At 35.6% G+C, this 17,675-nt stretch overlaps 3 pseudogenes; all 3 read right to left on the bottom strand.

Annotated features, from left to right (window-relative positions):
* LOC107604631 lies at nt 2,723-5,775 on the bottom strand (annotated as a pseudogene).
* Nucleotides 7,202-7,990, bottom strand: LOC107648843 (annotated as a pseudogene).
* Nucleotides 9,416-10,204, bottom strand: LOC107648832 (annotated as a pseudogene).

Raw genomic sequence — 17,675 nt, 5'->3', positions numbered from 1 at the left:
GTTAAACCTCAATATTCAAGTAACATGACTCCATTATTGTTATTATTACACCCTTCTGATGTCACAAATTCAATACATATTATGGTCCGTTGACACTAGTGTATTCACAACTTGGCCTCATCATTCTGATTCATACCTTAAGTAGAAGAAAAAGTCCCAATAAGCTTTCATTACAATTTTTTACAAAGAGTTGGGGCTTTGGTTCGGAGTTCATGCCATTGATAATTACGAGAGGCATGAAGCCGTGAATCAGTAACATAGGCAGTGCAAATTTTAACAAAGTTCACCACAATGAGTAACAACAAGCAAAAGCACTGAAGGAACACTCAGTAATATAGGCAGTTCAAATTTTAACAAACCTCATCATGATGATTAACAACAACAAAAAGAACTGAAAGAATAGTGAATCAGTAACATGGGCAGTGCAAATGTAAATTTTAAAAGTTATCAACTTAAAATTTATCATCAAATACAATCAGTGAGCAAAGCCAAGTATTCAAGCACTGACTGAGCATTCTGTTCTGATTCTGTGACTGAGACGCAATAAATTCAGCAACAAGTGCAAGTTACAGCAACAAATTTAACAAATCCTAGTAAAGTACCGATTTACAGCAAAAAGGCGAACTTATTGATTACCAATTCAGCAACATGCGGGAACACAGGGAGAAACATATGCAAATTAACCATGCACAGCCAGCTGTTTAATGCCTTTTTAATCAGAATAAACAACCAAAACTAGTGCATGGATGAAATGCACATAAAATCAGATGAAAAAACCAGTTTATAGAGGTCTTCAAGGAACTCAGACTATGTACTGGGTTTCATGTCATTGAATTTAAAAATGAATGAATGCTTGATGAGCTCAATTATCATTTCGCATACATATTACCATAGTTCTCACTCACTAACAATGTACCTCCTAATTGCCCATAAAACCCTTATCATAGTCATATCATATTTCCTTAAAAAATCAAAACGCATACATAAAATATTTATTAGTGTTTAACCAATGCAACCCATTAAGTCCTAACAAAATTAGAATTTAAATCAAAGGGATGCACTAATCATGGACTTCAACACCACATCTAACTTTCATAGAAAACAATCTCAAATACAATGATCACCAATATCCAGCAAATAAACAATAAATATACAGCAACAAGTTAGCAAATAAACAAGAACAAGACCTAAATAGAAAATCCAACAAATGAAGTCGCATCAACCAAACAATTTGACAAATTAGGATAACAGCAGCCCAACAATTTAGCAAATCAACTTAAGAAATTCAATAACAGAAAATCACAACAAAAAAAAAAAGATAACACAAGAACACAAGAACAATTAGCAAATTAAGAAGTTCACAATAACAGTTTAAACATGTACCAGATGAACACTAATGCAAGTGCAATCATCATGCTAACATGTTTTCTGCAAAGATGCTATTTGTACAGCTAAAATTTCCTAATTACTATGATCCAATTATTCTAATTTCACATGCAATCAACTTAATAAGTTTCTAAAAGCTAGAAAGTATAAAACCAACCAGAAATATGGTTAAAGCAATTCATCAAACATGTTGAGTGTGGTAAAATTAAAACGAAATAAGAGAATTCAAAGCTTGATTTCATCGTGATAGAGAAGAGAACATAACTTTTGTAACTTTAATTTAGTCTACCAAAACATCCAAACCAATACCAAATAAAATAAGTACTTATTGTAATATAAATCATAGGTTGCAGAGTTCGAAGAAGAGTGTTGGTGTTGTGCGAGTGTATTGTCTGGTGGCGGGTTTAGGGAACTCACGGTGGGGACAAAAGAGAGCAGTTTGAAGGCTGTGTGGAGCGCGCGGGTTGGTCGCAGAGTTTGAAGCAGAGCAACGTGGCTTCCAGACGCACGCGAACTCGAACGGTGAACGGCGATTGAACGCGAACGGTGAACGCCGAGCGAACGCGTACGGCGAAGAATGCGATCAAAAACGCGAACGTGAACGGCAAACAAACGGCGACGGAAGTGGGGCTGAGCAGACAAAGACGACGGACGCCGAGGTCAAGGAAGCAACCGCGATTGGTGACAGCAAACAGGGGTTGAAGATTTGGAGCACGAGGGACGCTAGATGACGGATAGCGAACTGTGAGTGCGACGGACGGCGGCAGTATGACACTCATTGTGGCAGTGGTGTAGGCTTACAGTGCTAGGGTTTTGTGGTTGGGTTTGGGTGATTTCTTTAACTGAAAGAAAGAAACGGAGAAAGGGAGAAAGAAACGAATGAGCTTCCCTTTTTTTGTGTAAACCGGCCTGGTTCTGGTTCGATCCGACCGGTCGGCTTTTGTGCGGTTCAACGATTTTTTGCCAAAATTTTAAGATTTTTAAAATGGATAAACTCTATCAGTCTCATTAACTGCTACTATATATTCAGCATTTTTTGCTTTTGTTTTGTCATGTCTATACTTACCTCTTTTTTAATTATGAGATATTGAGATTAGTGATATATTTTATAAAATATGAAGATATTGTGTCATGAGTTATGAGACTTGCATATATTAGAGTTTAGTGTACATTTTCATAAATAAAATGTTTCTGATATCATTCAAACTCAAAAAGGTGAAGTGTCATTATTAATTACCCTGTGATTTTAGTACCCTTCATAGATGCAAAAGGCTAACTCTGATTTGTATGTGTCGCTGTCCAAGTTGGTTCAGAACTTCATATGACAACCATCAAACCATGTTTGTTTGCTTCTCAACGCATGCATGTGCATGGACACGCACATGGAAAGTGAAAAGGGATAATTAAACCAACAATCTTTGAACTTAGAAGAAGCTACTCCATTTCATTTCATTTCAAGACCCCATAAACTCTCTCAAGTCAAAGAGGCCCTTTTAGGCACAATAGTGTGTACATGATTTTCCCTGAAGAATTTCAAAAACTTCTATATTTTTTTACCTATCCTACTTTCACCCTGCTATTATACACATGCAAAATTAGATCACTGCAGAAAGATAGATAGAAAGATGCAAAATTACAAAATAGGAGGGAAAATAAACATATTTAGCATAACAAGAAAAAAGCAATTCTCAATTTTGATCAAGTATCAACCCCTTTCTAAATGTCATCTTCACATGAAGTCCTTCTTGCTTTGTTGTCCCTATCCCAATATGCAGGCCTCTATTTGTCAAGAGATAGCTTCTCACTGAATGATTCAAGTGACTCCTCTAACAGAGGATCCCTGTAATGGTGCTGCCTCTGCAGCGGCTCCGACCAGAGTCGGCCACTCCGGTTTCCCACATCATAACTTGGAGTTGAAATGTAACTTGTGTCCATGACCATGTCGCAGTCCAGTATACGAAGAACCTTGAATAAACAAGCAGAAATAATTTTAAAAACAGTTAGGCAGGGAACATGGTCAAATTCAAAAACATGATCTAAACATGCAGCATTAGCTTTTCCTATTGATTTTAACTTAAAACAGAGTTTGATCAAATTATAATAAATATGTTATTGAGAATTCTTCAAAGCAATTTTTTCCAACAAAAAATAAGTTCAAGAACTTGTTTACCTGTGACATGCGTGGTCTAGAATGAGGATCTCGCCGTATGCATAATGATGCAGCATGCAACATGCAATATACCTCATTTTCTAAGTATTGGTTCCCCAGCCTTGGATCAATCAGTTCCTCAATGGCATATTCATCCAACAGAGGTCGTGCCTGTTAAATATCAAGACATTTACTCAAATTTCGACAAGACTGGGCATGAATAACCAGAAACATAAAAGGGGATTAATATAGGATTTCTGATTGTTAATTGTAGACATAGCCATACTTTAACTCTTAGGCAATGTTTGGTTGGGGATAAAATAAAGGGTGAAATTTTTCACAGAATGGTTCGAGTAAAAATTGCAAATATAACTTACCCACTCAGTAAGACACTGCTGTCCCTTAGGCCGCATGAGAGCCACAGCTTTTCTCCCTGTAACAAGCTCCACCAATACCACCCCAAATGAATAAACATCAGCTTTCTCAGTTATTTGGCCGCTTTGAGCATATTCAGAAGCCAAATACCTACACAATAACGACATATCTTAATTGTGAGTTCATATTTCTCAGACAAGTTTTGATTATGAAAACCATTCAGGACAAACACAAATACATACCCGAATGTTACAATTACTCGGGTTTCCACACCCGTGTCTCCATCAGGTTGCCACCTCGCCAATCCAAAATCACCAACCTTGAAATCACAATATAATGCTGTTAGAAAAATTAGGCATGTATGTAATCCAACTCAAATTCAGCATACACCAGAGTTTAGAATGTAATCTATACAAGACTCAGAAAATTCTGTCTTTTACATCCAATGGTAAGTAAATTTAAAAATGTAGATGGGTGGATATTCAAAAGTGAGGTAAAGGTGCCTTTTATAGTGTAAACTACAAACCTACAAGAATGCATTGTACAATAGGCAAGCACTACCATACCAGTGGTTCAAAATCATGAGTTATGAGAACGTTGTTAGGCCGCATGTCACGGTGGATAATGCATCCCACTTTACACTCTTCATGAAGATATCGTAACCCACAAGCAGCTCCAATGGCAATTTTTTGACGTGCAGCCCATTCTAATGGTTCTCGCTGTCTCCCTGAAATAGTTTGAAATATTAGACTAATTTATCATATCAGGAAAATATATGTCTTGTTTCAATCACTGTATTCAAAATAAAAAAACATCGTCACATTAATCCTACTTCACCACCTGCTTTTAGTTGGCATCAGATTAATAAAAATCAAAGTAGCAAACATAAGTATGATATTATAGTCTAGTGCAATTGAAAAAAATTCTGTAAGAACAGAAGTTCGGATGCAAGAGAGCAAGAGAAATCACCATATAAATGTGAATCCAATGATCCATTGCATATGTACTCGTAAACTAGTATCCTTCTCTTATCCTCTATACAGAATCCAATCAGCATAACAACATTTCGGTGCTGAGCACAACTCAGGACTTCTACCTCTGAGCAAAACTCAAGGTCACCCTGAGAACTAGCCAATTTATGTTGCTTGACAGCAATGACTTGTCCATCTGGTAGAACCCCTCTGTGAACGGATCCAAATCCCCCCTCAGCCAGGAAGTTGGCCTCAGAGAATCCACCAGTGGCAAGTTCTAACTCGGCATAGCTGAACCATCTTCAAGTCAGTCACTGACTTGCCATTATCTTACACAAGAAATTAAGTAAGTATTTCATGAATCAGTTTAACATGAAACCAACCCTTGAAACTATCTAACTAATACAAGGTTAGCATTGGCTGACGGCTCTGTGAGTTATGGTTAACAGATTGGCTTAGAACATGAGAGAGATTTGCTCTCGGTATAGGTCAGAATTTCTCTGACCACGCTCACTATCTCAGATTTTAGAACTATATCAGATTGAAGAAACAAAAAATCATGAAAATTTTCAGAACAATATCAAATCAATAACAAAATTTCCAAACAATATCAAATCAATAACAAATAAATTCAGAACTGTATCATAATTCAGGCAAATCAAATTCATGAAAAATAAGTTATAAAAAAAAACCTCAGGAGGGCAGTTCCATAACTGTTTTGCTAGAAAAGGGGAGTTGAGGGAAGGGCGAAAGCGAGTCGGCTGCTTGAGGGTGAGAACGACGGCGAGCGTACGGCTTCTTCGACGGTGAGAACGAAGGTTGGGGACTGGGGGGCACTAGTGAGTAAAGCCCGCCTTCTTGGTTTTTATCATCGTTCTGCTTCTTCGTCGCCATTGAAGCCCAAGCTCTGAACTCTGAATGGGGATGATTGATTTTGAGTCTGAGCAAGCCGTGAGATAGCTACTATCATTTGAGCCGCAAACACAATATCACCAAAACAAAAGGAGTAGTCTGGGTGCTCTACAAGTTCCCAGATGCTCACAGTTTTTTCCGTTTTTTCTCCAGCAAAATTATCTTCATTGGAATTGGAAACAACTTTCCATTGTAGAGAGTTGAGTTGATTTTTTCTTTCAATTTCAGAGAGAAATGGGATCGGGGTGAATTGAATTTCTGCACAATGATAATAATATAATTTTACTTATTCATGTTTATAGAAATTATATGTTTATCTCTCTTGTAAAAATATTTAATTACAAAATTACCCTACTTTAGTTAAGATATTAATTCTTATTGAGTTAAATTAACTCAAACTAAAACTAAGCATCCAATTAAAACATGCCATGTCACGAGAGGTAATTTACATGTTGAAATAGAAAAGGGTTGGGTAGAACTCACCATATATATATATATAAAGCATAAATTGAATTATAACAATCCAATCTAAACACTATAAACCGTATAACAATATAGTTTTCTCTTTTACGCTTCACTCCAGTTATACTTTGATGCAACTTGCATTGTTGGATTGAAAGTTTGTTTAACCAAATGTTATAATTTGACTTGATTATAGAAATATTATGCATGGTTTAGTCAAATAAATAGAGCTTCTTTTGCTCAGGGATTCCACTACCAAAAATAGGGACTTAGTCACGGGAAAAATTTGTGGCTAAATTTTAAAAAATTCTGGCAATTATACTTTTGTAACAAATAAATATTCGTGGTTAAAGAGGGGGATACGTTTTTAATTAGTTACGCTTTTTACTCCGATGGCCACAATTTTAATATCTGTGAAAATATTTTGTTAGTCACAATTTTGGCACGCTCTTTTTCGTGGCAAAATAAAAGAATGCACAATAAAATAATTGTTTCTGCCACACTTTACTGGTGATAAAATTGGTCAGGTCGGGCTTTTTGCCACACTTTTTTTCGTGGCTAACGATAAAAGTTAAATTAAAAAAAATATCATAATAAAAATACTCCTTAATATAAAATTACATCATATAATATTAAAAAAAATAATCATATTTTTATACGTATTATCCATAGTATAAAAATATGAAATTAACTAATACTTAGTATTGAAAAGCAAATATCCTAGATTAAATGGGTTTAATATTAAAAAAAATTACCAAATAAAACTATTACAAAATAAATATCAAACTTTACTAAAATAATACAGAAACCTAAAAGCCTGAAAGTACCAAGACAAAATGAATTTATCAAGCTCTACATTTCTTGTTATACAGACAATCCACATGCAAAAATATTTTCAGGTAAATAGCAAAAATGACATATAACTTCAGCCACTGAATTATACACTTCATCGATACTCCAGTTGCTTTGTATGCTCCAATAAAATCTGCTAAGCAAGACATTAAGCTAAGAAATTAATAAGTCATTATTTGACTCTTTCGAGAATGATCAAAAAAATTAAGGTACAACACTTACTTCTCGGATATAATTTGTAACTGCTTTGCAGCCTTTAGATGTCAGTTTCATAACATTTTTCAAAATGTCAATTGATAGTTTAGAATCTATCTATAGCCAACAACAAAAGAAATAATTCATATTGAGATAACAAAAAAGAAAAGTCTGAAATTAACTTACATTATTGACTAAAAGAAATATAAAAAATAAAATAATGCCATAAAAATTAACCTAAAGAAGTGTAACTTTATCCAATTTTAGCAGAATTTCAACAATAACATCAGGACCTCTAGCACTGTCTTCTACATAATTTAAATCTGTCTATATTCATACAAGTCTCAATAATTACAAAGCCACAAAACTAAATCAAAAGTTGAACAGTTTAAAAGAAAACACAAACTTGAATTTAGCCAATTAAAAAATTAAAGTAAAATAGATGCATACCAAGCAAAGGGGTGCTATAAGTATCCAACACTATATGAAGTTACAAGATCATCCATGGGGATCCCAGCATCGGCAAGAGCCAAAGTTGCAGCATTGATGCATGCAGATCTAGTTCCTAGACAAGGAATATTAGGAAAAAGAGTTAGTGAATGGTCAAAAAAGTAGTCTTTTAAATACAAAAAGTAGTCAACAGTAAAAAAAAATTAACAACTTCATCACCGCCGATAGCACCTACCATTTTTACTTTATCCTTGAACTAAATTCTTTCTTAGTTTCAAATAAATAATTCAGTAAACAAACTGTCAATTTTCTTGATTAGAGAGAGATCATTAGGGTTGCAAAAAATTATCTTTTTATGAGACGTATTTTAAATAATCATAATATGCGGCTTACCTAAAAAATAGCTAAAATGCTTGTTTGAGAAGGGAAGAAATGGGTTGATCTGCAAAACCAATGGTAATGGATTAAAAGCAAAGGACATATACAAAATACACATAAATATATTATTTCCAAATTAGACACATGAATTTAATTAATAGTGAGTAATTAAATTAATTATTATTCCAATTAATCATACTTAATAAATTCTACTCTTTAGAATTAGTTAGACCTTATTCTGTTAAAGATAAACATGTATTCTCTTTGTACTCTTTTGGTACTTTTTTTATAATTTTAATATTTATTTTCAATTGAATCATTTTATTTCATCACCAAAGTCTCTAAATTAACACATATTGTGAAATTAGGCACTGAAACTGCATTTGGCCAGAAAAAAACTAGACGAAAAATATAACTAAAAAATATAAATAGTGAATTTGTATATATATGATTTGATTTCTTTGGTCGCATTACAATGTGATTTTTATAAAAGTAATGAACAACACAATTACACTAAAAAACAGTTGTTAAATCATGAATAAAAATTAACAAAATTAGTGCATAACCAGTACTAAAAAAAAATTCATAGATATTATAGAGTTTAAGAATCATACTAAGTGAGAAAATTACACATTATCAACAATATTTAAAATCAAACAATTAGCATACTTTATTAATTTTTCAGTGGTAACACTGAGAAGGAGGGAGAAGAAACCAACGATCAAGGAATTGAAAAAACTTGCACTGTATCTGATAAATTGAATTTACCTTAGGTTAGGGTTTAAATTTGAGAAAAGTATAAACTGCATAAAAATATTTAAAAAGGGATGATGAACCACTATTTTATGACTTAATTTGTATCGAATCGAGTAGATTTTGTCAATTATCCTCACATTTATTCATGTAAATTGCATGTTTTGAAGATTCCTTCTCATTTTTATTCTATGATTGAAAACATGTTTCCTAAGCCTTAAAAACACTAATATTTAATCCTCTCTTATTATCATTTGATGCCGTGATTCGTGTGTTAAGTGATTTCAAAGTTTATAGGGCAGGAATGGCTTAAAGGATGGAAAAGAAGCATGTTAAAGTGGAAGGAACACAATAAATTGAAGATTTGAGAAGTTGGGATCGATGCGCGTGCATGGCTGAAGCGTACGCGTGACAAGCCATCTTCCAATTTATCAAGCTCTACATTTCTTGTTATACAGACAATCCACATGCAAAAATATTTTCAGGTAAATAGCAAAAATGACATATAACTTCAGCCACTGAATTATACACTTCATCGATACTCCAGTTGCTTTGTATGCTCCAATAAAATCTGCTAAGCAAGACATTAAGCTAAGAAATTAATAAGTCATTATTTGACTCTTTCGAGAATGATCAAAAAAATTAAGGTACAACACTTACTTCTCGGATATAATTTGTAACTGCTTTGCAGCCTTTAGATGTCAGTTTCATAACATTTTTCAAAATGTCAATTGATAGTTTAGAATCTATCTATAGCCAACAACAAAAGAAATAATTCATATTGAGATAACAAAAAAGAAAAGTCTGAAATTAACTTACATTATTGACTAAAAGAAATATAAAAAATAAAATAATGCCATAAAAATTAACCTAAAGAAGTGTAACTTTATCCAATTTTAGCAGAATTTCAACAATAACATCAGGACCTCTAGCACTGTCTTCTACATAATTTAAATCTGTCTATATTCATACAAGTCTCAATAATTACAAAGCCACAAAACTAAATCAAAAGTTGAACAGTTTAAAAGAAAACACAAACTTGAATTTAGCCAATTAAAAAATTAAAGTAAAATAGATGCATACCAAGCAAAGGGGTGCTATAAGTATCCAACACTATATGAAGTTACAAGATCATCCATGGGGATCCCAGCATCGGCAAGAGCCAAAGTTGCAGCATTGATGCATGCAGATCTAGTTCCTAGACAAGGAATATTAGGAAAAAGAGTTAGTGAATGGTCAAAAAAGTAGTCTTTTAAATACAAAAAGTAGTCAACAGTAAAAAAAAATTAACAACTTCATCACCGCCGATAGCACCTACCATTTTTACTTTATCCTTGAACTAAATTCTTTCTTAGTTTCAAATAAATAATTCAGTAAACAAACTGTCAATTTTCTTGATTAGAGAGAGATCATTAGGGTTGCAAAAAATTATCTTTTTATGAGACGTATTTTAAATAATCATAATATGCGGCTTACCTAAAAAATAGCTAAAATGCTTGTTTGAGAAGGGAAGAAATGGGTTGATCTGCAAAACCAATGGTAATGGATTAAAAGCAAAGGACATATACAAAATACACATAAATATATTATTTCCAAATTAGACACATGAATTTAATTAATAGTGAGTAATTAAATTAATTATTATTCCAATTAATCATACTTAATAAATTCTACTCTTTAGAATTAGTTAGACCTTATTCTGTTAAAGATAAACATGTATTCTCTTTGTACTCTTTTGGTACTTTTTTTATAATTTTAATATTTATTTTCAATTGAATCATTTTATTTCATCACCAAAGTCTCTAAATTAACACATATTGTGAAATTAGGCACTGAAACTGCATTTGGCCAGAAAAAAACTAGACGAAAAATATAACTAAAAAATATAAATAGTGAATTTGTATATATATGATTTGATTTCTTTGGTCGCATTACAATGTGATTTTTATAAAAGTAATGAACAACACAATTACACTAAAAAACAGTTGTTAAATCATGAATAAAAATTAACAAAATTAGTGCATAACCAGTACTAAAAAAAAATTCATAGATATTATAGAGTTTAAGAATCATACTAAGTGAGAAAATTACACATTATCAACAATATTTAAAATCAAACAATTAGCATACTTTATTAATTTTTCAGTGGTAACACTGAGAAGGAGGGAGAAGAAACCAACGATCAAGGAATTGAAAAAACTTGCACTGTATCTGATAAATTGAATTTACCTTAGGTTAGGGTTTAAATTTGAGAAAAGTATAAACTGCGTGAAAATATTTAAAAAGGGATGATGAACCACTATTTTATGACTTAATTTGTATCGAATCGAGTCAATTATCCTCATTATCCTCACATTTATTCATGTAAATTGCATGTTTTGAAGATTCCTTCTCATTTTTATTCTATGATTGAAAACATGTTTCAAAAACACTAAACACTGACGCGTACGGGTGACTAATGCGTACGCGTGGCCAGTGCAGAGCTCACCGATGCGTACGCTTGTCTAACGCGTACACGTGACGAGCGTCACGTGCTGCAATTAAGGGAATTCACTGGGGGCAATTTTTGGGCTGATTCTGACCTAGTTTCAGGCCGAAAAATGAGGACAATACGCTGGGAATGGAGCTGGGACAGACACTTTTACACTTTAGCTTAGTTTTTTTAGTTTTGAATTCTAGTAAGAGAAACTCCTACTTCTCTCTAGGGTTTTTGGTTTTCATAGTTTACTTTTCAATTTGGATCTGGAGAGAAGCTGTGGTTACCTTCATTTCTAATCATTTTCCTTATAGTTTCTTCTCTAATTGCTTTAGTACTTTTTTCTATTTGGTTACTTGAATTCATGTTTGGATCTTGTTACTATTGAATTTTGTTAATGCATTGAGTTATTTCCACATCCATTGTTATTGCTTGTTTTGTTATTGTTGATTTTTGTTAGTGGTAATTTGAATTGAGTTATTTTCTTAGTTATCATCATGTCTTTTATCTTTATTCACCAAGTGTTTGAGGAAATGTCATCCATGATTATGGAGTAGATTTCCTTGCTTGGTTTGGGGTTGAGTAATTAGAGCCACTTGAATTGTTATATTCCAGTGTTGATTGGTAAATGAAGATTGCCAATTAGCTTGAAACTCACCAACTCTAGTTCTTCTCTACGAAGTGACTAGGACTTGTGAGCTAAAAGTTAATTGTTTCACTTGACTTTCCTTCAATCGTTAGAGGATAACTAAGTGAGCGCAATGAGCTTTTACCATCACACTTGGGAAAGACAATAAGGATAAAAATTCTGATTCTCACCCCTAACCAAGACTTTTTATATTTGATTATTTTACAACTCTTGCTAGTTATCTATTGCTCTAAATTCTAGTTATTTATTTTTCTTGTTCTTAAATTCAAAAATCTCCAGGAAATTCCTAACCAATAAATTGCATCTTGTGTCAATTCCTAGGGAAATGACTCAAGATTCTACTCCTGGTTATTGAATTTAATTGTGACATACTTTTTAACTCTGGCAGCAAAAATCTTGTCGGTTGAGAGTATACTGCGCGACTTGATTTGGGAAAAACCTTTTTGGTAATCTTGACCGACATTTATCCGCTTGTCAAATTTTGGCGCCGTTGCTGGGGAGTTGCATATGTGTGCTATGTTATTGGTTGGTGTAAATATATTCATATTTGCATAATTGCATCTTTTACTTGTGTGCTTTTTGGTTATTAGTAGTAGCTATTATTTATTTTGCTTAATATATTTTGTTGCCATGAGCTCTATGTTTCTTTTATTGAATGACACGTTTATTACTAGATCCGAGCTTAGCCCCATTTGATCCTGAAATTAAAAGAACCGTTTCACATATTAGGCGAGCTCGGCACCGGGGGCTTTCGAGGGTGGTGAAGGGGTTTAACCCAATTCACCAATCTTACCCGAGGTTTGAATCCGAAGCGTCATTTGAGGAAGAAACTAACTCTTCTCCCACTAAATCTATTGACGTCTCTTCCATTGATTTAGGTACCGATACTATGGCCGCTCCTAGAAGAATCACTCTCAAGGAGGCGGGAGCTCCGGATTTCACTCTCCAACTATTTCAAGCATGTCATCCGAATTTGAATGCCGATTTTGAGCTAAAGACTTCATTGATTAATCTACTTCTAAGTTCCATGGTCTACCCGCTCAAGATCCCATCAAGCACCTTAGAGACTTTCAAACTGCTTGTTCAACTACGAGGTGGTATGGTGCGGATGAGTTGCCATTTGGTTATATGCCTTCCTATTTTCTCTTAAGGGAAGGACAAAGGAGTGGTTCTACACTCAACCCGAGAATGTTGTTACTAATTGGGATTTGCTTAGAAGGGAATTTCTGGATAAGTTATTTCCACTGGAGGTCACGGATAGATTGAGGAAGGAAATCTCTTGCGTCATTCAAGGTGAATCAGAAACTCTCTATGAGTATTGAGAATGTTTTAGGAAGCCCCTTGATTCGTGCCCCCATCCCATGATTGACGAGTTGGTACTTATTAGTTACTTTTCCCAAGGCATGAAGCCTCAAGATAAGATCCTTCTGGATGCTTCGAGTAATGGCTCTTTGACAAAGTACAAATCGGCGGGGAACGTGGCAACTTATCACCGATTTAGCTGAGTCTACCCAACATGCAAGGCACAGGAATAATCATCCCAAGGCTATTGTGGAAGTTTCGTCTAGTATTGAGTTTGCCCTCACCAAGACTTTGGGAGAGATGACCAATATCCTCAAGCAACTCCAACTCAATCAATAACAACCTCCACCTCCTCCACAACAACAATGTCAACAGTTAGTTCCTTAAAGAGTATGTGAAATTTGTGCCTGTTATTCTCACTATACTGATGAATGTCTACAACTCCAAGAAGACAATACCTTGGCGGCCACCAATGTCTATTACAACCATCCAAATCAAGGGTATTATCAACAAGGCGATAACTATAATCAAGGTGGTAACTACAACCAAGGTTGGCAAGATAACCCCAATCAAGGATGGAGAGACAACTACAACTAAGGAGGAAGAGACAATGGTGGAAACCAAAGGTGGAACAACAATTACCAACAAAATCGGTATCAACAAAACCCTCCTTACCAACAATAAAACCAACGTCAAAGGTACTAACCACCTCACCAAAGGCAAGCTCAAGCACCTCAACTCACCCAACCACAAGTCTCCCAAATTACCTACCCTCCTTCTTCCTGCAACCAAGATGAAACCCTTCGCTCTGTTCTTCAAGGGCAAAAAGAGCTTCAAGCCACAGTTGCCTCTAGCATCACCATCTCACCTCTACTCTCCAAACTCTTATATCCCGTATGGACCCATCCTCTACCTCCAATACTCAACCTTCAAGCTCTAGTGCACTTCCCTCTCAACCCTTACCTAACTCCAAAGATGGAATCAATGCCATCACCTTGAGGTCCGGCACTACATTACAAGAGAGGAGTTTTGAGGAGCCAAGCTCAAAGAGAAGCCATTCAAGATGAAGATGTTGTTGAGGTAGAAGATGTCGAAGACGAGGGTGAGGTACAAGAGGCGGTTAAAGAAGAAGTTGCTCAACCGAAGGATGGAGTTTCTAAGGAAGAAATTTTTTTGAAAGAGGTTATTCCAATTCCTTTTACACACCTAGCTAGGAAGACTAAAAAGCAAGTGGAGCTAGATCCCAAGATGGTAGATATATCCAAAAAGGTCGAGGTAAATATTCCCCTTTTTGATGCTATTCGCCAAGTTCCTAAGTATGCTAAATTTCTAAAGGATTTATGCATGAATAAGAAGAAGATTCATGATTTAGAAACTATTCCTTTGGGTAGCTCAATTTCTACTTTGATGGGTGCTATACCGGAGAAATGTGGTGATCACAATCCTTGTCTAGTTACTTGCACTATAGGTGGTATACAATTTGTTAATTTTGTGTGTGACCTAGGTGCTTGTGTTAGTATTATGCCGTTATTTGTTTATGATGCATTGAAGCTTCCACCGTTGAAAAGGTTGGTGGCCCATTTTGTTTTGGCAGATAAAAGCATAATCTCTGTGGTTGGCATTACGGAAGATGTCTTAGTGAGCATTAAGGGGTTGACTTTTCCAATTGATTTCTACATTCTTGAGATGCCCCTAATGACTCTGGAAGACCATCATCTAATTTTCTAGGGAGGCCGTTCTTGAAAACCTCTCGGTTTAAATTGGATGCTTTTTCGGGTACCTACTCCTTTGAAATTGATGGAAGAGCAGTGAGTTTCAACCTTGATGAAGCTATGAAGCATCCATCGGAGGACCATTCTATCTTTTGGTGTGATATGATTGATGATATTGTGGCCGAAGTCCATCATGATATAGTTGATGAGAAGAACATGGGTCAAGGTGCAAGTGTGGGGAAACCTCCTGAATATGACGAAGATACCTTGTCACCTCCGGTGCTACCGGATAATAAAGTGCCAAGCCATGAGCTAAATATAGAGTTGAAGCCACTTCCACCTCACCTTAAGTATGCTTATCTTGAAGACAATCAAAAGCTCCTGGTGATCATTGCAAAGGAGCTTACTTCCCAACAAGAGGAGCGATTGCTTAATGTATTGCGAAGGAACAAGAAAGCTATTGGGTGGAGTTTGGCGGACATAGTTGGTATAAGCCCTCAAGTTTGTGAGCATCGCATTTTTCTAGAGGAGGGAGACATGCCTATCCGTCAACCTCAAAGACAGTTGAACCCCACAATTCTAGAAGTTGTGAAGAAAGAGGTGACCCAACTACTTGAAGCCGACATTATCTATCCAATCTTGGATAGTGAGTGGGTTAGCCCGGTAGAAGTGGTTCCTAAGATGTCCGACGTCACCATAGTCAAGAATGAGAATAGAGAACTGATGAGCGGATAATTTATACGCTTTTTGGCATTATTTTTAGTATGTTTTTAGTAGGATCTAGTTACTTTTAGGGATGTTTTCATTAGTTTTTATGTTAAATTCACATTTCTGGACTTTACTATGAGTTTGTGTGTTTTTCTGTGATTTCAGGTATTTTCTGGCTGAAATTAAGGGACTTGAGCAAAAATCAGATTCAGAGGTTGAAGAAGGACTGCTGATGCTGTTGGATTCTGACCTCCCTGCACTCAAAGTGGATTTTCTGGAGCTACAGAACTCGAAATAGCGCGCTTCTAATTGCGTTGGAAAGTAGACATCCAGGGCTTTCCAGAAATGTATAATAGTCCATACTTTGCCCAAGTTTAGATGACGCAAACTGGCGTTCAACGCCAGCTCTCTGCCTAATTCTAGCGTCCAGCGCCAGAAACAAGTTGCAAAGTAGAGTTCAACGCCCAAACTGGCACTAAAACTGGCGTTCAACTCCAAGAATGACCTCTACACGTGTAACACTCAAGCTCAGCCCAAGCACATACCAAGTGGGCCCCAGAAGTGGATTTATGCATCAATTACTTACTTCTGTAAACCCTAGTAGCTAGTTTATTATAAATAGGACCTTTTACTATTGTATTAGACATCTTTTGAACCTTTGAATCTTTTGATCATCTTTGGACGCCTGGTTCTTAGATCAGAGGGGCTGGCCATTTGGCCATGCCTGGACCTTTCACTTATGTATTTTCAACGGTAGAGTTTCTGCACTCCATAGATTAAGGTGTGGAGCTATGCTGTTCCTCAAAGATTAATGCAAAGTACTACTGTTTTCTATTCAATTCATCTTATTTCGCTTCTAAGATAGTCATTCGCACTTCAACCTGAATATGATGAACGTGACAATCATCATCATTCCCTATGAACGCGTACCTGACAACCACTTCCGTTCTACATTAGATTGAATGAGTATCTCTTAGATCTCTTAATCAGAATCTTCGTGGTGTAAGCTAGAATGATGGCTGCATTCAAGAGAATCTGGAAAGTCTAAACTTTGTCTGTGGTATTCCAAGTAGGATTCAATGATTGAATGACTGTGACGAGCTTCAAACTCACGAGTGCTGGGCGTAGTGACAGACGCAAAAGGAGGGTGAATCCTATTCCAGCATGATCGGGAACCTCAGATGATTAGCCGTGCCGTGACAGGGCATCTTGGACCATTTTCACAAGAGGAGGGGATGTAGCCACTGACAACGGTGATTCCCTTGCATAAAGCCAGCCATAGAAAGGAGTAAGACTGATTGGATGAAGACAGCAGGAAAGCAGAGATTCAGAGGAACAAATGCATCTCTATACGCTTATCTGAAATTCTCACCAAGGAATTACATAAGTATTTCTATCCTTCTTTTATTACTTATTTTCGAAAACTCTATAACCATTTGATATCCGCCTGACTGAGATTTACAAGGTGACCATAGCTTGCTTCATACCAACAATCTCCGTGGGATTCGACCCTTACTCACGTAAGGTATTACTTGGACGACCCAGTGCACTTGCTGGTTAGTTGTGCGAAGTTGTGAACCATGGTATTGGCATCATGTTTTTGGCGCCATTGCCAGGGAAAGAAAGAGTAATGAATTTTACATAATCAAAGTGTAATCACAATTTCGTCCACCAAGAACTCATGACCACAAGAGTGTAAAATTCATGGAGAGTTTGCATCGACTAAAAGCGTTTGAACTTGGCCACTCGCAAGGATCACTATCCACTACCATTCATCGATTAAATTCTTGATCGCTGGTGCACGAAATTATTACTCTCTTACAATTTCGCACACATGACCAGCAAGTGCACTGGGTCGTCCAAGTAATACCTTACGTGAGTAAGGGTCGAATCCCACGGAGATTGTTGGTTTGAAGCAATCTATGGTTATCTTGTATGTTAGTCA

This window comes from Arachis ipaensis, chromosome B01, assembly GCF_000816755.2.
Source record: "Arachis ipaensis cultivar K30076 chromosome B01, Araip1.1, whole genome shotgun sequence".
Taxonomy (NCBI): Eukaryota; Viridiplantae; Streptophyta; class Magnoliopsida; order Fabales; family Fabaceae; genus Arachis; species Arachis ipaensis.
Note: the sequence above shows the minus strand (reverse complement) of the source record. Positions and strands in the feature narration are given on the sequence as shown.